General features: G+C 35.9%; 1 long non-coding RNA gene across 1 annotated transcript; it reads right to left on the reverse strand.

The window, feature by feature from the left end:
* Window positions 1–1,935: 1,935 nt before the first annotated feature.
* LOC121322574 lies at window positions 1,936–19,778 on the reverse strand. Its single transcript, XR_005951056.1, has 5 exons — window positions 19,719–19,778; window positions 4,196–4,293; window positions 3,737–3,939; window positions 2,922–3,081; window positions 1,936–2,271 (listed from the first exon to the last, which is right to left on the reverse strand). It is a non-coding gene; the product is annotated as an uncharacterized LOC121322574 (long non-coding RNA).
* Window positions 19,779–21,178: the final 1,400 nt, after the last annotated feature.

Raw genomic sequence — 21,178 nt, forward strand, 5'->3', positions numbered from 1 at the left:
AATCCTATGGATTATTTTGTAAGAAAACTCTTTAATCTTATTGGTGAGACAATACCCAACAGAAATCTTCCAAACGTCTCTCCAGTTTGTATGTTCAAAAATTGCATTCCAATAAAATTTAGAAGGGGGAATAGTAATTTCCTTATTGCCACATTTCTTATTTTATATGTACCTGCCCTGTATTTTCTTAAAAGTCCTTCTGGGAATTGCATCAAAAACCTGCCCTTTTTTGTTTAGCAATTGTCTCACCAATACAATATTATGTTCATACCACTTTTGAAAAAACAAATATTGTTATATTTTATATCTCTGTTATTCCAAATAGTATGTCTATGTGGGGAAAAATTATGTTTCTATATTAATTTCCAAGTCAACGGGACATGTTTATGAAAAGTAGCAAGTTTAACAGGGATTTTATCCACATCGAAATTACATTTCAGTAAGAATTAAATGCCACCAACCTTCCAAAAGATAAATCTAGGGAATACATTACACATGCAATCTTTATTTTTAGTATAATTTTTGATCCAATTAGTTTAAAAAATATTTGAAATCTTAAAATCCAATACGATAAGGCCATCTTCTTCTAGTGTGTTAGAATGTATCTATCTTTAAATAGTGAGGTTCATTTTTTCCTATGAAATTATATAACCACCTGTCAGTCTCTTTTAATACATAATGAGGTGCATCTAGTGACAGTAAATTATGAAACTGATCTAGATATTCCTTCAGCCTTTGATAGTAGTACATGACCAGATAAAGATAAATCCCTTCACAACCAAGAATTACATTTTATTTTTATTTTTTCTGTAATGGGCATAAAGTTCAACCTACTTCCCAGCAAACATGCCCACATGGGCCCAGCAATGGCCCAACACGGGCAAAGATAATTGGCCCATAACTGGCAGCCGTTATGGGGCCCATGTAGATTTGCACAATGGGGCAATTCTGGCCCAGTGTGGGCTTCTGCTGTTGTGGCCCATGTTGGGCCATTGTGGGTTTCATGTGGGCACAAGTTACTTTTGATAGTAATTATATGAACGTGTATTTGTGTGTGTGTGTCTAGTATATATATATGTGTGTGTGTGTGTGTGTGTACCTGTATTTTAAGTATATAGTAATGTGATTTCTAAACTCTTTTATTATAATTCATGTATACTTTAAAATAGTAAGAATACAGTATGGGCTAGTGTCTGTATTTGAAATACATGTACAGTTATGTTGTTAGTCCATTTATAGTGTACTTAAATTATATTAATACTAACTGTTTACTACCTTAATAATAATTTCAAATACATCAACACTACTAGTGATCTAAGAGCATAAGTATCATTTTGCATATCTAGTAGTATATGGTGTACTTTAAGTTCTCTCGAATGTGATTAATTTACAATAAAATACTAAGCGTTACACTCAATATTAGAATTCTGTCATTGAGCAAAATACAATAACCATTTTGCAATTTGACCATGACCATATTTGAAAACAAATTGCAAAATGGTTATTGTACTTTGCACAATGTCAGGATTCTAAAATTCAGTGTAGCAATAGTTATCAATTAATACAAAACAAACTTGCTCAAGTTTTGAAATCTTCTGAACACTTTTATTATATGTTTTTTACATTTCTAAGGGAAAAAAAATGTATCCTTATATTTTTAATATCTAAAAATTGGCCCCTTTTATAAATGAAAAGTACAATAGGATAAATATATTGCTTTATGTATTTAAATAATCTTTTAAATACATAAAGGAATATATGTATCATGTAGCTCATATTTTCATATAGGTATAAAAAGGGGCAATTTTTAGATATTAGAGTTAAAAGGATCATCTTTTTTTTTTTTTAACCATATTTTAAAATTGTTTTTTGTTTTCCATATGGGGAACATTTATCAACATAAATGAAATTTAAAATATAATTTTACCCCAAAGTTTTAACAATTTAAATGATAAATAATAAACGTAACACAGGTCCAGATCAAATCAAAACTTTGACCCACCCGCTAATCGCAAATTACAAGCCCCTACAAGTGACGGGTGCCCTCTGGGGTAGAAGGAATATCCCTCCGACAAGCAAAAAAAGTCACCATCAGTACCAGGCTTGTAAGTTGCATGTGGGTCAAAGTTTTGATATGGTTTTGTTATTGCTACTGCTGCTGCTCCTGATGTTTCTTCATTGCCTGCAAGAGGCGCTGCTTCCTTCCACCTGCCCGATCTCGTGCATTTCTTAGCCACAGCATGGCTACTGTCTCAATTTCTGAGTCCTGTGCTGTTTTTGTCAAGGGATTCCGGCGTACAGCATGTAAAATATCAATTTAACAACATTTTAAAATTCAGTTACCTGCCACAGTGTAGCTCTTAACAGAACCTTGTGGACACAAAGTTATTTGGAGACAATAAATAAATAACTAATAAATTAAAAAAATCAGTCTTATCACGTCTACTAAATTAGGATAGCATGCTATCTCATACTCTCACACATGTGTAAGCTTAACTCACACATTTTGAATAAATATATAAAGATGTGAAATACAGGAGACTCTAGATAACTTGAATATCCATGGACTTTGTCAACTTTGACTTAACTTCAACATCATATTTAAAGTTACCATTCTGACCTAAAAATATGGTGTAATTCCCCCAAACAAACACCAACCTCCACATCTTCCCTTCTCACTCTCACCCCCACCACCCTCACACGGCCTGACTCCACCCCATCTCACTCCTAACTCCCCACCATCCCAACCATCGGGAAAATAAATTACAGTAGTAATAGTATTTTTTTTTTCTGTTGTAAGTCCTTCATTTAACATATTATGCAGATTTACTGCTCATTTGAAATGCAATGAAAAAAGATCAAATGTTTAACTGATGTTAAGGTTCTACACAGTCAAAGTGTAATATATACGAGTAACTCACCAGCCATTACTTTTCGAAGTTTGAGGTCATAAAATGATCTTTTGTTTCCAAATCCCTTCCAATTGAATTTGGTTGCCAATTCATTACCAAGTAAGGCTGCCATAATTCTGCGGACAGCACTAGGAACATCCACCCCACCAATGGTTCCAAGGAAGGCAGTCTGACAATCAAAAAGGAGAGTAGTTGGCTTGGGATTAAGAGCTAGAATGACCTGTTGCTATCAACATGCTTGCAGACTGCAAGTGCTGTGACATGTTAGTTGTTATATAGCTAAAAAAAAAAAAAAAAATTATATCCATCTTATACACTAAAGCAGAAATTAAACATGGTTTTAAACTTCCATGGACAGCAGCGTCTACATTTTTTCCTAGGTTTGTCCCTAACAGTGGTTGGTACATATATTTAACACTTTGCAAAGCTAAGTGTGAATGGATTTAAATTTAACCGCTATACAAGAAGGTTAGCAACACATTATTTTGTTTTTAAAGTTGCTCTATTTATCAGTTGCTCTATCAGGTGAAGATTTGTTCAGATGGGATTTTTTTTTTTTGATTTGTAGGCTTTTCTACTGGTATATCACAACTTTTATGTGGTGTCACCATTTTTACGATAAATATTACCATTTGATCGTTGTTTGATCAAACTAATTCTGGACCTGTTTAAATTGTTTCTGCTATATCATATTCCAATTCTGAAAACTACTGTAAATAAATATAAATGTTGCAGTTTCAAAACCTATTTTGAAACCTACCTTATGGTTGATAAACTCTGGTTTTATATAACAATTAGAAGTTAAAGAGCTACATAAAACATACCAGTCGCTTGCCCAAGTGATGTTCTTCTAGGTGACGTTGGAATTAGTGGTGGTGATGGCTGAATATGTGGTGATCCACATGGCAGTGACCATGTCCAGGTTGGTGTTGGTGGTAGTGGTGGGACAGGAACTGAGTCTTTTTTCCTTCCTACTGGTGTTCCTTCCTCACTGTCTGAAGATTCAGACTCATATCTTCTGTTACATCTAAAAATAAATAAATAAACAACTGTTTCTAGCATTGTATTACTAGTTACTATTTTCAGAAAAAAAAAACATATTTATTTGGCAACCAGACATTAAAAGATGTCAAAATTGGAAATGGGTAATTTCTAAAACACTATGACAACAGTTATTAATGGTTTACCTCTGTTTAGCATTGATGAAAAACAAATACACAATTTTCTGTAGCAATTGTAAATTGTATGTTTTGCGTTATGTAAATATACACTATATACATTACTTTCTAGATCGTTGATTCCACTGCAGGTCGTCAACGTCACTGCAGATCTGATTCTACCTCTGCTTTGGCTGCTTTTCTTCTGGCCTTCTCGTCGTCTGCTGCAAGACAAATAATAAGGCATTACTGGATTTAGGTGTCTAAGTGTATTTTCCTATGGAACTTTGTGAAGTTGCCCTTACACAGACTATGATTATTATTATTTTTTTTTTTTTAGTGGTAGCCAATTCTCTTTATTATTTTCTGCCCAATCTAGTAATGTACAATTATTTTTTTAGCTCAGCCCACCGCTACCACCCCCGTGCTGACTCGGGAGGGTGAAGACGAACACACGCTGTCCTCCGAAGAGTGTGCTGTCAGCAGACCGCTTCTTTACACACTATGGACTCGCCGCACAGCCGCCTCAGAGCTACAGCGTTGGAGGACAGCTGGAGGACAGTTGGGCAGCTTACAGGGAAGCCCGCAGGCACCTGGCCAGACCTCAGGGGTCGCTGGTGAGCGGTGACCCGAGGACACCCTCTCCCCTGGTGGCGCTCGGCTAATTGAGCGCCACCCCCTGGGAGCTCCCGTCCTCAGCAAAGGAGTAGCCTAGACTCGAACTCGTGATGCCCAGACTACAGGGCGCATCCTGTACTCTACGAGTAATGCTTTTACTGGATGCACCACTCAAGAGCCCCCCCAGACTGTGATTTTTAAACTAGCAGTCCTATATATGTATGGAAGGATTAGGGGTTTTAAAATAAGGTAATAAAAAACTTGCCTGCTAATGGAAGTGGTGGCACAAGTGGTATTTTAGTAGAAGTATAGAAATCATGCATGACGATCACCTTACGGCAGTATTTGATGGCCACAGATTCTATCAGTATCGTAGGTAAAAGGGGCTTAACAGCGCTGTCAAGTATGTGTTTTCAATACTTTCTTTTATTTGTACTAGTACGGTACTAAACAATTGATATATTACTTAAGAATTGATTTTAGTATAATTAATTTGTATATAATATACGTACATTATTTTCACACTAATAAACGTGTATAAAGGGATTGTAACTGAGCATTAAAAATGTATGTTAAGTATAATAAATCAGTTATCTGTTTTGGTGTGGAGGAACTGAAAGTTTGCCTCACAGACAGGAAGCTAACACTCTAATTTAGATGAATCTCTTGAAGTTATTTATTGCAGAACTGAATTAACCCAAACAAAAAGCTACAAATGTATCGTTGTTTAGTAACATAGTATAGATGTTACTTTGTTGCCTGATTTTGTCTTGTAGAAAGTGATACAGTTGCTGCTATACAAATAAAGGAAACTAAACAGATCATATGTGTTGGCTGGATGAAAACCCTAAATAAAGAAAGAACCTTTCTATCCACTTGGGGAGGGAAGCACCGTGACAAACTGCCAGTCAAGCAAGATATTTTGCAACTCCTTATAAATAATATGAATTTAACAAATTAACAAAAATAAAAACTCTCAGAATGTCAATAGTATAACATATTTGCCAGCTACAAATGTAATTTATCAATGTAGGTTTGTAATTTTTTGTTCTTAGTTTCAAAATTAAGTTGACCTGTTTCAGCCATACAATGCACAGAGTACATGCTCCATGTGTTGTCATCAGGCTCTTCATATGTAAGAAGGGCCCTCCATAGGCGATTTGTGGACATGTATGGAGGCCAGAAGCATTTTTCCATTTGCTGCTTATGACAGCAACTTAATTTCTTCCTATGAATTCTGCTGTTTTGTACATTTCCATCTGTTTAAAAAAACTGTCCTTAATTTTAAAAAATGAAGAAAAAAAAGTGTGGACAGTCTTGCGTTCTCTTCAATACGTGTGAAGCAGTGGAGTGGCAGCCCAGACGTCACCACATGGTACTCAGATATATTTCTTTTTTATTTCTGAAACTTTGTAGTTTGTGTGCTTTCGCTCAAGTTCACTTGCTTTAAAAAGGCCAGTTGTTGCTGAATCTATTGGGTGTCTGTATAGTGATTCCAAGTGTTGAAATTGTTTGAAAATAACATACGAATCCTTCCCATCAGATAGTATATTCTCAACCAGACCTAATGCTCCTCTTATCATGACGAAGTTATCTGCCGTTGAAGTTTTAACATAAACTTCAGGTAAACATATTTCTTTGTACTGTTTACACAGTGGCATTGTAGGAATATTTGGACGCCCAGAGTGTTCACGTCTCAATACCTGACGATTTGTTTTTCTACTTTTTTTAACTTTTAAAGTGCCTTTCTTCAGAAAAACGCTGAATTAGTTGCTGAAGAACAAACTGTGGTTTTCGCACAGATTTTTTTAGTTGCTTCGTGTAATTTTCGAAAGGGAAAGCTGAAACAGAATCCAAAGCACCAAATTTTCTGACATCATCTGCTAGGTGAATTAAAGAGTGAACATTATACACAAGTTGATCTGACCCATACAATGTCGTGAATTGATTCACAAAAAAATGTACGAGACTATCTGCATAATTACAATAAGTGCAGATTTCTGGGCAAAGCATTAAATAAATGGCTACTGACAAGCAAACAAAGTTTTCATAATACGGACAAGCAAGATGACCCTTTAATGCAATTGGTCCTGTATATAATAAAAACTTTCAACTCAGTAGTTTTCCATCTATCAGCTTCTGACGGTCGTCTTGGCTTCCTCGCAAATTCCACAGGTATATATTGCCTATAGCTTGTTAAACTTTGGGAAATGGCTGTAATTGAACGAGAACATAACCTACATGACAGAGGACCTTTCAACCATAACATCAGCAGACGTCTTGTTACCCCTAGACAAACCAGGTGCATATAATCCAAAACAAACTGTGTTACTAAACCTATGTTCAAACTATGTAACGGAGAGCGACCATGGTGACGTTCTTCATTATGCATTTCGTCAAAGTGAGTATCGGTGCCTGGCTGGGCATTTAACTCGGGAAAAGTCATACGTCGGTTGACACATATTCCTTCCTGCATACATCGGTCACATCCATACTAGCCTGCATGGCCCTTGGTTCTCTTTAAGAAGGACCGAGCTGGGGCGTCACATGAAGCATGGTATACATAGTTTGAATCTCTTCCCATTTACCTCAAAATCATTTTCCAGTCTTTTAGCTTCTTCCACAAAATCCAACATATATTCATCGACATCTTTTGGTTTGCCCTCACCACAGAAAAGACCAATTACAAATGGCTCTTTTTCAAAAGAAATCCTGGCTAAAACTGGCCACAGTTGTAAACTTGAACTTTTGTAAAGTGGCAAGCCATCCACGTTGACCAAAAGTGCGATAGTGTCATCCTTCAGTTCTAGCAATTTGTCTGAAATTGACTCGATATATGGCAGAATACCCAAGTGATAGTACTGACCACCAGTTACTTGTCTTACAGCAGCTGATGTCTGACTTGCTTTCAGTAAAGTCCGTGCACATTTTGGTAAAGTTGGATGGTATTTTCTCAAAATGCAAAGCAAATCACTAAGTGCATTCTGCCGGATGCCATGTTTCACTGCCCATTCACAAAACTCACCCTGTAGGCCTATATTCCCTGAATCATCAGAATCACAATCACTTTCACTATAAGGGAATTGACCATCACTATCAGCTTGACCAACACTATAATACTCACTGAATACTGGAACATCCATTTGAAAGCTGTTAAGTTGTTCATCATATTCTGCTTCAAATTGGTTTTGGCCATGTACATATTCAATGTCTTCTGCCTCCTGTTTAGCTATTAGAGTATTTTCTGGTTCTGACACTGTAATTACAGAAGCAATATGTGAGGACTCACACCCCCTGCCAGCAGGTTCAGAAGTTGACAACTTTTGAAGTATCCCTTCTGTATGCCTGCGCTTTGACCAGTAGGAAAGCGATGTAAACAAATGGCTAGTCATTTCAATATTTGTATATCCCAGATTATCTGGAAAACAAAACAATAGGTTGTAGTCCAGCAACTAATAGCAGATTCTAGTGTGGGTGAAATTATTATACAGTACGTGGGTCGGTCCTCCTTAACAGACTATTTTTATTGAATCTCCACAGAGATGTATTTCTTGCCTTTGCTCTGTCATATTTCAATTTAAGTTGTTTCCCATATAATCTAGGATACACAAATACTAAATTAAATCTCCTTTGGGTCCCTTTCCTACTGGTCTAAGTTTAGGATGACCAACCCATGTATTGTATGGTGGCAATTCCATGACAAAGTGAAACTGGCTATAAAAAAAAATAAAAAAATAAAATCAAAAACATATTTCTCAAGTTGTACTAAGATGTGTATATTGTATTGTTTTTGTTCAGTTTGTGCCTTTTTCTTTACAGCCATTTAAAGGGGGAATCAAGTAGTGTTGCATATTCCCATATGTTGCTGCATCTGTTTAAGTAAGGTATGCATATTGCTTTTATTATTTATTTTTGACATCCTGACCACTTTTTTTACACTACTTAATTGCAGTCCACTGTGCAGTTTTTCCAAAGTCGGCTTTACACGTACCATTTAGGAGAACTTCAGCACTACATTTTTCATCATCTCCACCATACATACTTGAGCAGGAGGATTTGATGGGGGTGAAATGTAGTTCTGAAGTTCGCTCTACTGAAACGATGAGCGCAAGTTTTGCGGTAGAATGTTCAGTCTAAGGTAAACTGAAAAGGCCTTTTTATTCACACAGGGTAAACTTGTGGGTAAGTGCGATATGTTTATTTTCACTAATGATTCTAAGTGTTAACAGATCAAATAGATACTGTGAAACAATTCACAAATTGTCTAGCTGCAGCATTGAAGCATTTCAAGCCCTTTCAGTCACCCCAGGAAGCCTTTTCAGTTTGCCTCAGAGACTGAACATTCTACCGCGAAACTGGCGCTCATCTTTTAAGTCAGAGCAACTCATAATTTTCCTGCTCAAGTATCTATGGTAGGGATGATGGGGAATGTCGTGCGTTTCAAACTATTTTAATTCATGCCGGATATGCGTTTAAGTCCACAGTAACGAATACCAAATGAATATCGAACATCAAGCTAACTCCACCAGTCCTCCCCTCTTGTACTTAAAAAAGACTGCTAAATATGCTACACTGACACATTTGACAAAAAGGCACTTGAACAGCTGCCGTTATTTAACACTGCACACAAATTACAATATCATAATTTAGAGTTTTCAAGTTATAGTGCTTTACATTTACCAATTACGTTATACAGTATTCTACCTTGGAAAATGTTGGCTCTTTTTTTAATAATAAAAAAATCTAACTATCTAAATACCTATCTAAATCTAAGTATCTTAAACTACATATATCTTGTGTAGATTCTATTAAATCTATCTATTCTATTAAGATATTATCAATCCCTTGCTCTGTCCTCCTCTCTCCAACTGTCGCCAACGTCTGCGAATTCGCTCGAGCTTCAACTTGATTTAAGCAACTGGAGACAAACTCGCACGTGCGCTGCATGCACGCGCCCCTCCCACCTCCATACTCACATTTATAATAACTATTCATGTCCTGTCAGTTCTGTGAATTACCTTATAGATGTTATTTTTCTTTTAAAATTATATATATATAATATGTTAATTTAAATTTTAAAGAATACACAAAAATACACTTATATTAAATTAACTTTACACTTATTTAACAAGCTTAGCCTGTTTAATAATGCTTGTGATCACAGCACATTTGCAATGTTGAGTCAGCGAGCGCCAATTTTTTTTTTTTAAATGGGAAAAGCAGGGCTCAGTGAACAAGGGCTAGGAAAAAGCCCTTAAAATAGAAACTAACATATATAATGTATGTATCATTGTAATTTAGTCTTATTTGAAGTACATTTGTACTTTAATTTTGCTGTTATTTTATAGTGTTATTTTATAGTGTTAGTGCTTTTGCATTAGAAAAAATCATACATATATGTAAATGAACATTTTTTTTTCTACCGTAGCTTCGGTTTTAGTGTGTACTGGCCCAGCATTGGCCCAACATTGTCTTAGCTATGGTGGCTGTATTCTGCTGAACTTGAATTGGGCCAGTGCAGGTTTTTTATGGGCTGAACATGCCCACGGTGCCCATGTTTTGCCCTCATGGGCCCAATACGTACATGTTTGCTGGGTTACATTCAGTAATTGTCATTGTTTTTTTTTTTTTTAAAACAGATTACATACTCACATAGTATGTAAAGATACCAGTTCGTAATATGATGGATTTTTATCATGTGCCTGTTTTAAATCTTATTTTATAATACATTCCAATGTCCATTGCTCTTTATTGTAGCAGAAAATTAATAACTTGTTTGGACACACTGACTGAATCCATATGTTACCAAAATTAGACAAGAAATGAAGGTCCGGGATCTTTTACAATCCTAGACTAAGGATTATAATTGGGAAATGGTTGAAAGTGATAATCAGTGTAAATCGACTTCAAGTCAATAGGCAACACCGACCTGGGGAGGCTGACCTATTTGTTCTTCTTTGAAACATATGTTTACACAGATTATCACTTTGAACCATTTCTCAATTACATTTTCAGAAGAAATACTGTTAATACAGTCTACAGTGGGAAAATAGCAGAAAACACAAGACTATTTTCTGATAATTCTTACTGATATGATGGGTTTACTGATCTGTCTAGTTACACATATCACTGCTTTCTAGCTATTTTCAATGGGCAGATAGCTGTTACAGATGCATGTACCAGGTACCATAGGGACATGCAGTCTGCATTGCCAACTACTGAAACACCTCTTTAGCCTAAAGTGAACAGAGACACAAGTGCCAGTTCAGCACCAGTATGTAAATGTACTAATGCATACTTATTTTTATTTTCATGCACACATCTAAAGCGTACAGCATATGTAGAATTCAACAACAAAAAGGTAGAATACATGCCTCAGCCAAAGCTGCTGCATGCACCTGCTCTTTCTGCAAACTGTGACCACGTTTGGTCAATATGTCTGCGTATACACCTGCTTTTAGAAATCCATCAAAATGTTACTTGTTCATTTACAAACCTTTTTTTTCTATTAAGGCCTGCCAATGAATTTGGGGACTTTATTAAAAACAATGTTATAAATATGTAATAAAATATGTTTATAAAATAAAATATGTTTATTAGCCATCTTCCCAGTAGAAATTTCAAGAAAACAGTGATACGAACAAATTGAGTGTTTCTTGGCCATCTTCCCTAATAAAAACTTTTGTTAAACTCCTCTTCCCACCAAAATATATATATATATTTCTTTCCCCCAGCTTGCCTCATAAAACAATTTCAAAAGTCATCTTAACAGCAAACAAGCTGGCATAGCCCCACAAAAAATCCCCCAAAACAACCAAACCAAAAAAAAAAAAAAACACCTTATACCCATGGTCCTAGTAAAAGTAGCTAACAAACAATGATTTCAGTAGCTGGAGTGTTTTTTGGCATATGACAGAAACTATGCATTGCCATCTAGTGTTGGGGGGGATTTATTGCAGGCATTCGTCCTATCGTTCCATCTTCCCGATCTTGACACTAAACGACACAAAGACAGGGAGTGACACTTCAAAAACAAGCATGTGAGCATGTAACCTTTTCTAATTTTTTTTTTTTTTTTTTTTTTTTTTAAGACTAAAGAAAAAACGTCATTTGAACCACGTGGTTACTGTCACAATGCCACACGTAACTGGGAAGGATCTTTCTGTGAGGTCAAATTCTGACGAGATTTAAATAAAAGTACTGTACTGAATGTTAATACTGCACTTTTATTTACATATTGTCGTAATTACCCTGCAGTAAATATTTAATTTTATACAGTATTACATTTAAATATCATCTTCCTTTTAAGTTATGAATTAAAAACAGTAATACTTAGCCTACCTTTAGCTGTTGAAATGTGTCATTTCCAAAGAATTACTTTAATAACGCACCTTTTAAATAAAAGAGTAAAACAGTATTTATATAAGGTATTTATTTTTTATTTTATATTGACTGAATGTTCTTAAAAATAGAGAAGGTTTCAACATTTTATTTGTATTTATTTATTTATTTATTTATTTTCTGTATAGCCTGTGTGTTACGGTAAAAGTCCATATCTGATCAATCTTAACTTTTCCCGGTAAATGTCAGCATTTTCAAAATAAGATGTAAATGTCAGAAATTATGAAGAAATAGATTGCTTTTCGGACATTTACACCTTAATCTTATTATTAAAAGTTATTGGTAAATGCAGGTATCATCGGATCATTTATTTATTCCTGCATTTCTCACACACATTGGTAGAAAAACCAACAGGTGTTACGCAGATTTCTTTGTCCCTAAATAATTCTGTATCCTCTTAGATTTGACGCCTGCGTAGATAAAGGTCCCTATACATGAACTCTTGATGTCTCTGAACAGTATTTACATGCAATAAAATAAAAATGTGTTTTAAAAGAAAAATACAGTTTTATAAGGTTACTTTTAATCAAGGGTTTCGTGTATTGAGCAACGCAGGAGGCTGAGCGTACTGTAGAAAATCAGTGGTGTTAAATGTGCTGTTTTATTTTGCTACAGAATTAGTTTGGTCTTGTTTTCAATATTTGTTGCAAACTGCAGCAGGGCTCAATGGCAGTGCTGGGGAACACAGCGGGACTCGGGCACAGGCATGGAATCATGCGGGTATACAGAAATTGCGTGTAAACACCTGTACATTTGCCTGGTGTTGTTGAAGGATATTGCGCTCCAAATACGTACTAGTTTGATGAAAAACAACGTTCTGTTAAATGTAAATTAAATCATTTAGGACCTTAGTGTCTTCAACAGAAAATTACTCTTTGATTATGACACTAAACGCCACAAAGACAGGCAGTGGCGCTTACAAAAATCCTTAAAACTGTTTTTTTTTTGTTTGTTTGTTTGTTTTTTTTTTTTTACACAGTCCAAGGTTTGTGAATATAGTCAAGTATTAATATAACATATCGTCTGTTGCTAGTCGTGATGTCAGGTGTTAATAAATTGTGTATGTGAGTACGTAATCTGTTTTATTTATGAATAAAAAGTACGTCATTTGCAACACGTAGTTTGTGTCACAATGCCACATGTAACTGGCATCGCGCTTACTGTGAGAGGTCAAATACATTTCATTTAATTAACACCGGGAAAGACAGCATAGTTTAATTATCAGTCATGGGATTCTTTTGCTGTTGTACGAAAAAGGTAAGTCTTTATTTTCTTATTTTTGATTTCTTACCTCTGTGTTTTCCTTTGAACAAATATACATGTAAGCGTTCTTATACTAGTTCTTATACATATTTCAATATTTCATGCATGACAAATTGGGGAACTGTAGCCTTATGGTTTCCTATAAGTTGCGCTTGAACCTATGGGGTGCCATGTGTGAAAAAAAAAAAAAAAAAAAAAAGCGTTAATATTTTAACATGTCTTTTTTTCCAGATTTAACTTAAATCTTGTATTTTTTTCCCTAGATTTATAAATGTTGTGAAAATAAATAAATATATATGTTAATGTCTAAATATTTAGCTAAATGTCAGATCTTTTTTCAGAGATTTAGCTGCACAGTTAAATATTTAGGTAAATGTTAAATCTTGTAACTAGATTTATAAATTATATCTCAATGTACATATTTAAAAAAAAAAATTTTCACAACATGTATAAATCTGGGGAAAAAATACAAGATTTAAGTTAAATCTGGAAAAAAAATACAAGATTTAAGTTAAATCTGAGAGAAAATACAAGATTTAAGTTAAATCTGAGAGAAAATACAAGATTTATGCTAAATCTGTAAAAAAAAAAAAGTTAAAATATATCGTCGTCGTCCCCATTCCATTTTTTAACTTTACTTTTTTTTTTTTCTTTTTGCCATTTTTTGAATTATTAATTTATTTATTTATTTGGTTTTGTGGGTTTCTTTAATTTGAGATACATGGCTACTTTAGTGATCCAGCAATTGGGTTACTAAATAAAGAACGCCGGCGGTCAAAAATTTGGATGCAAACATAGCCCTCCACCTTCCCCTGGATGAAAGAGGAGGCCATGCAAATGTGGTTGCACTGGCTCCTGCGGGGTCCCAATGCATAAAGGAACAGGCAGACAGAAAAACTTTCTTCTTTATATATATATATAACATTAAATATATTATGTTGTTTCATTATGTTTATCATGTTTTTTTGTATCGTTTTCAAACATCTGCAGCTCTGTCCGTAATGTTAGCTATACGTTAACTATATTGAGCTTAAAAAAAAAGTGAAACAGGATTTATATAAGGTATATTTTTTGTTTTATATTGACTGAATGTTCTTTAAAAACTATTATAGTTTTTTGCTGTATATGCATTTTAGAGAGATAGATAGATAGATAGATAGATAGATAGATAGATAGTCAGAAAATATGATTGGAGAAGAACCCTTAGATTTTAAAGTTTAGCCTAAGAGAGTTTTTTTATCAGCACTTCAAAACGCATTAATGTATGGTCCACTATTAATATTGAAAGTGGTGCCTGTGTACATTGTATGTGTGTTTGTGTAAACTGGGGCCTGTTATTTTCCTCCGGCAGGCAGGCAACAAGTGCCCTAGAGTGTTGAGACATTCTCGGAGAGTTGCTCCCGTCCAGACCAGGTACAGGGAAGCCCTTGTTTACAGCCATGTTAAACTGTTCTGGAAAAATTGTTTGTGTGTTAAAAAAAAACAAACAATTAAAATAAGCATCAATATATGTGGATATGCACAAGATTAGTATAATGGTTTAGTTAGATTAGTTCTTATTCCCAGACCTGGATACAGATCTGAAGTGTTCCAGAGGTCGTTGAAGTGTTGCTTTGTTGCTGTCCCTTCGCCATTCTGTATGTTTGTAATCGTTCTCAGTGGTTCTATTGGTAATTAGTAAAATATTGCCTGTGCTAACTAAGGTGCTGTTCAGCTGTGTTCAGTTGCCTACCACAGATGTTTGTGACATAGGCTAGATGAGCAACAGTGACTTTGTGAAGTGGAGCCAGCACCATTTATGGAGCTGCCATTTGCACTTTGTTTTTCTGCCAATACACACTGCAGTAGATGGTGCTGGCGACACTGGCTGATCGAACCTGCATTAATGTCTATGGTGGGGAGCTAGAACTGATGAGAAGTTTCAGTAACACAGAAAAACAACTCAGAACAATTGCGGATGGTTCTTAAAACACGGACTGTTTCTCAATCGGTGAAATTAATGTCTGTAAACAAACGGTTAGTTTAAATTTCAGTTAGTATATAGAAGACTGGTGCAGACATAGATCGTTACTCCAAAATGCAATTTGCATAATTGTTTTGTGAAAGCCAATTATAAACCACCTAGGTGCTTATACTAAGTATTTCTACAAACCTAAGATGTTTGTTGCTTGTTTTATGTTACAAAAAACATTTAGCAAATTGCATTGTGGTGTAAATCTGACTCTTTATGTCAAGCCCATTAACAACCTAACAGATAGGCTTCCATTGGTATGTGTTCCACTCTTCATCCGTTCTAGTGTGCAGATTGGTAAAGGTGTTCAAATAGGTAGTTAAAGCCCTATGCGAAGGGACAAGCACTCAAGCTCAACATGGATAAAAGACCTTTAGGTGTAGTATAAGCCATTAGCAACAATGGGTAATACAGCATTTTTCTTTTCTTCGAAGAATTATATAAAGTAGGAATATACTGACTAGACAGTTGATTCGAACCATACGTTTTTGAGAACCTTTCAGCTCATGTATCAGACAGGTGATGTATTGCTGTTTGTCTTGTAGGAGTGAGGTTGAGATCTCCCATGGTAACACCAAAGGGGATCTCTGTACCACTGTGATGGACTCCTCCAGGTATTTGATCATTTACTCTTTACTTTGTTCTCTGTAGCCACTGTTAAAATGACTTGAAACTGCTGATTAAGTGCTCACTGTGCTGAGTCCTGTAGCAGCGAGGAGGAGGATGAACTTCTCCTGCCAGAGCCCTGACACTTGAGTTCTGATCAACAGCTAGACTCTGATCTAAGAATTAACTGAAGGGAATACGGGCCAAGCCAACATGCTTAGAAGAATATTGATATGAACTATCCTTCTTCATTGACTTAAATTTCAGTCTTAAAAATGTTTTGTATGTGTTTGTGTCTAATAGCACCAGCAATGAGGAGGGAGGGAACTGCTCAGGTGAGGAGGTCCATTCGTATTTTGAATTAACTTAACATGCTAATTTATTTTCTAAAATGCTACTAGGTACTTAGATACAGCCTTTTTGTCTACTGTAATATTATGTTGCATCTGAGGAAGTCCTTTAGTTCAGTGGCACTAGAACAGTTTTTATAGTGGGGGTACTGAAAGCCATTGAACAAGACTGTAACCCATTTGGTTGCTATTATATTAAACATGTTAATAAAACAAAGCAACATCAGCACCTGTTTATCTATTTAAGTAAAGTAAATTTAAAGAAATCAGCCAGTCTGTTCAGGGCTGCTGTGGTGTAAATACCCTGCACCTGGCACTAATTTACAATAATCACCAGGTGCAGGGGATAATTAACAAAGAAGCAATTAACAGAAATGTGCGTTCTCACATGATTTTGGCAGGGAGGATATTAGCCCCTTCCGTGCCGCGTTACTATATATGTGTGTGTGTGTGTATCTATCTATCTATCTATCTATCTATCTATCTATCTATCTATATATATATATATATATATATATATATATATATATATATATATATATATATATATATATATTTTCAATTATCCTTCTACTGTGTACAAGCTTTTAATGCATTCCAGATACTAAGCGACTCTCGTGAGATTGCAACCGTGCCATTTATTAAATATCCCGTCCCTGCTGTGACAGTCAGCGTTGATTGGTCTATTATCGTTTGTGTTCAAAAGCCATGTAAAAAGCTGCACTGCACACACAGCTCATAAGATTCACGAAACTAGCAGGATTTATCATTGCACCAGCAGTTGCACAGCACCCCTGTACTTCAAGCCAGGGGGTGCTGCCACACCCACAGCAACCCTAGTTCCCGCGTTCCTGCTTTAGTCTGTCTATTCCTGTCACTCACTGAGATATTGCTTTTTTTATTATTGCTTTCTGTCAGTATTTCATTATCAGCCCTTGGTAATAAATAAATCATTTAAATCAGTTGCCATATATAAAATGAGTCAGGGTTTGTTGTGTGTTTTTTTTTTCTTTTAGAGGTGATTCCACTGTCATGTGTGGAGGGTTCCTCTTTCTTGGACAGGTAATTGTACATTTTTTTTGTCCTCTTTATGTAAACAGGGTATGTTTCCAAGTGGATGTTAATGGCTTAGTACATATAAGACTGTTCTTGACCTGCCACTGTTAAATTTGCTTTAATTGTACAGGTTTCAGTTTTTAAAAAAGTTATATAAAGTACAAATATACTGAGAAGACAGTTGATTCGAACCATACGTTTCTGAGAGCGTTTCAGCTCATGTATCAGACAGGTGATGTATTGCTGTTTGTCCTGTAGGAATGAGGTGAAGATCTCCCTTAGTGACACCAAAGGGGATCAGTGCACCGCTGTGATGGACTGTTCCAGGTATTTGATCATTTACTCTTTACTTTGTTCTCTGTAGTCACTCTTACAATGACTTGAAACTGCTGATTAAGTGCTCACTGTGCTGAGTCCTGTAGCAGCGAGGAGGAGGATGAACTTCTCCTGCCAGAGCCCTGACACTTGAGTTCTGATCCACAGCTAGACTCTGATCTAAGAGTTAACTGAAGGGAATACGGGCCAAGCCAACATGCTTAGAAGAATATTGATATGAGCTATCCAGCTTCATTGACTTTAATTTCAGTCTTAAAAATGTTGTGTGTGTGTTTGTGTCTAATAGCACCAGCGGTGAGGAGGGAGGGAACTACTCAGGTGAGGAGGTCCATTCTTATTTTGAATCTTAACATGCTTATTTATTTCTTAAAATGATACAAGGTACTTAATACAGCTTTTGTCTGTACTCTTATGTTACGTTATATCACAGGAAGTCCTTTAGTCTTATCTGTTCCTGTCACCCACTGAGATATTGCTTTTTCAATATTGTGGACAACCTTGTGCAGCATTACCTTCTGACAGTATTTCATTATCAGCCCTTGGTAATAAATAAGCCAATTAAAGCAGTTGCCAGATATATCAAATTAAACTGGGTTTGTTGTGTGTGTGTGTTTCTTCTTTTAGGTGTGATTCCACTGTCACATGTGGAGGGTTCCTCTTTCTTCGACAGGTAATTGTAAATCTTTTTTTGTCAACTCTTTATGTAAACAGGGTATATTCCATGTGGATGTTAACTGCTTAGTAATTATAACACTGTCCTTGACCTGCATCTGTTAAATTTGCTATCATTATAAAGTTGCAGTTTTCCAAAAACTACATAAAGTAGGACTATACTTAGCAGACACAGCTGCGGCTGGTGGCTAAAAAAAATGAGGAGGCAGAAAAAAAGCAGAGGGCTAGGGGTCTCCTTAAGCCCCCAACAGAGTAGAATGATAGTATTGTATTCTGACTGACAACACTTTTCATATCATATTTTCTAAGCAAAGTTATTAGAGCAGGCAAAAGGCAGACAAAAATCAAGCGCATCTTATCGACTAAATTTACTGAACTTAAATACATGACCAACACAATAGTGATATACCATTCAGTACATGCGAAACATATCTGTTTAATAAAAAGGAAGCAATTCAGCCAAACTTTAATTCCGAAGCCAGCTACATTTCAATTCAAAGAAGCAAACAGAAAAGCACTCTTAATTATAATTAGGGCTTGTGATTTTCGGTTTTAACTGATAAAACCCGATAAAACCCCCTCTATACAAATAAAATGAAATCGGTGAATAGCCAATAAACAGCGGAAAAACTGTGGAAATGGTTAATCAATTCACGTTGACTTTACCCTTTTCCCATTAAAAAATAAAACCTACTACAAAAATAATAATAAATACATTTCCCAGTGCTGCTGGGCAATGTCCCGCCTTCCTGAGTTGCGTCTGTCATTGATTAGTTCTGAATATTTTAAACCCGCCCCAACTACTGAGTGACAGCACATTCCTACATTTCTACTGGAGACTCAGCTTGCGAGATTTAAAACGAGATTACAATCAGGATGGAGGCTTGTTAGCAGGATTTAAAGCTGTATTAGTTAAGATACAGAGGATTTAAAACAGAATTGTGGCGAAATGTACAAAAATGCCTACACACAAAAACCCCAGAAGAATGTGCCCGTGACCATAGGGATTTCATTGTGGAAGACAGCAAAGGAAAGAAGGTACAACTTGTGTGCAAGTACTGTCAAATTACTACTATATGTATTTTATCTGAAAAAAAAAAAAAAAAAACAAAACGATCAAGCATTTTGGAAAGTAGCCGAAAACACTAATTTCTTACAGTATATCAAAAACGAAAGCCCCCCAAAAAATCATGTACATAAAACTCTAAAATAGCTAAAAATAAGAACCGAAAAATACAATTAATAAAACCCGAAAAACAGAAGCCTAATTATGATATATTTTTTAAATGTATTAAATTAAAATGAATCAATCTATAGGCATTCAGTCCGTCCTTACCGCTGCTCCTTCCTTCCACTCTCGTCAGTATTAGCATCTGAGGTCATGAAGGTGGGAGAGGCCCGGTGATTGGATAAAACAGGCAAAGGGGGAGAGGCGGCATCTCCCTTTGGCAGTTTTTTAGATGGCTTTACTTAGCGTTCCATGCAAGCCAGCTGAAGAACTGGAAGAATATGATTGGCTAATATACGTACTAATCCTAACTGCAGAGGGGACAAGGGTGCATCTGCCTCCTTCGAATGTACAGTGGTGACTGTGTGGAGAATTTGGATCAGTCTGCTGCCTCCACGTTAAAGCTATGCGTTTATTGTTATGTTACATATAAGTAAATTAATAAATAAAAATGATCATTTATTTCAACATTTTTGAGTAGGCAGTGCCTCCTCTAATGAGCCGTTACTGAGCAGACAGTTGATTTGAACCATACTTTTTGAGAGCCTTTCAGCTCTTGTATCAAGACAGGTGATGTATTCCTGTTTGTCCTGTAGGAATGAGGTCAAGATCTCCCTTAGTGACACCAAAGGGGATCAGTGCACCGCTGTGATGGACTGCTCCAGGTATTTGATCATTTACTCTTTACTTTGTTCTCTGTAGCCACTTTTACAATGACTTGAAACTGCTGATTAAGTGCTCACTGTGCTGAGTCCTGTAACAACGAGGAGGAGGATGAACTTCTCCTGCCAGAGCCCTGACACTTGAGTTCTGACCCACAGCTAGACTCTGATCTAAGAATTAACTGAAGGGAATACGGGCCAAGCCAACATGCTTAGAAGAATATTGTTATGAACTATCCTGCTTCATTGACTTTAATTTCAATCTTAAAAATGTTGTGTGTGTGTGTTTGTGTCTAATAGCCTCAGCAGTGAGGAGGGAGGGAATTACTCAGGTGAGGAGGTCCATTCCTATTTTGAATCTTAACCTGCTTATTTATTTCTTAAAATGATACAAGGTTCTTAATACAGCTTTTGTCTGTACTCTTATGTTATGTTATATCACAGGAAGTCCTTTAGTCTTGTCCTTTCCGGTCACTCACTGAGATATTGCTTTTTCATCATTGTGGTCAATCCCGTGCAGCATTACCTTCTGTCAATATTTCATTATCACCCTTGGTAATAAATAAGCCAATTAAAGCAGTTGCCAGATATATCAAATTAAACTGGGTTTGTTGTGTGTGTGTGTTTTCCTTCTTTTAGAGGTGATTCCACTGTCGCGTGTGGAGGGGTCCTCTTTCTTCGACAGGTAATTGTAAATCGTTTTTTGTCAACTCTTTATGTAAACAGGGTATATTCCATATGGATGTAAATGGCTTAGTAATTATAACCCTATTCTTAACCTGGACTGTTACATTTGCTATCATTTTACTATTTCAGTTTTAAAAAAATGATATAAAGTATGAATATACTGAGCAGACAGTTGACTGGAACCATACGTTTTTGAGAGCCTTTCAGCTCATGTATCAG

This window comes from Polyodon spathula, chromosome 11, assembly GCF_017654505.1.
Source record: "Polyodon spathula isolate WHYD16114869_AA chromosome 11, ASM1765450v1, whole genome shotgun sequence".
Lineage (NCBI taxonomy): Eukaryota > Metazoa > Chordata > Actinopteri > Acipenseriformes > Polyodontidae > Polyodon > Polyodon spathula.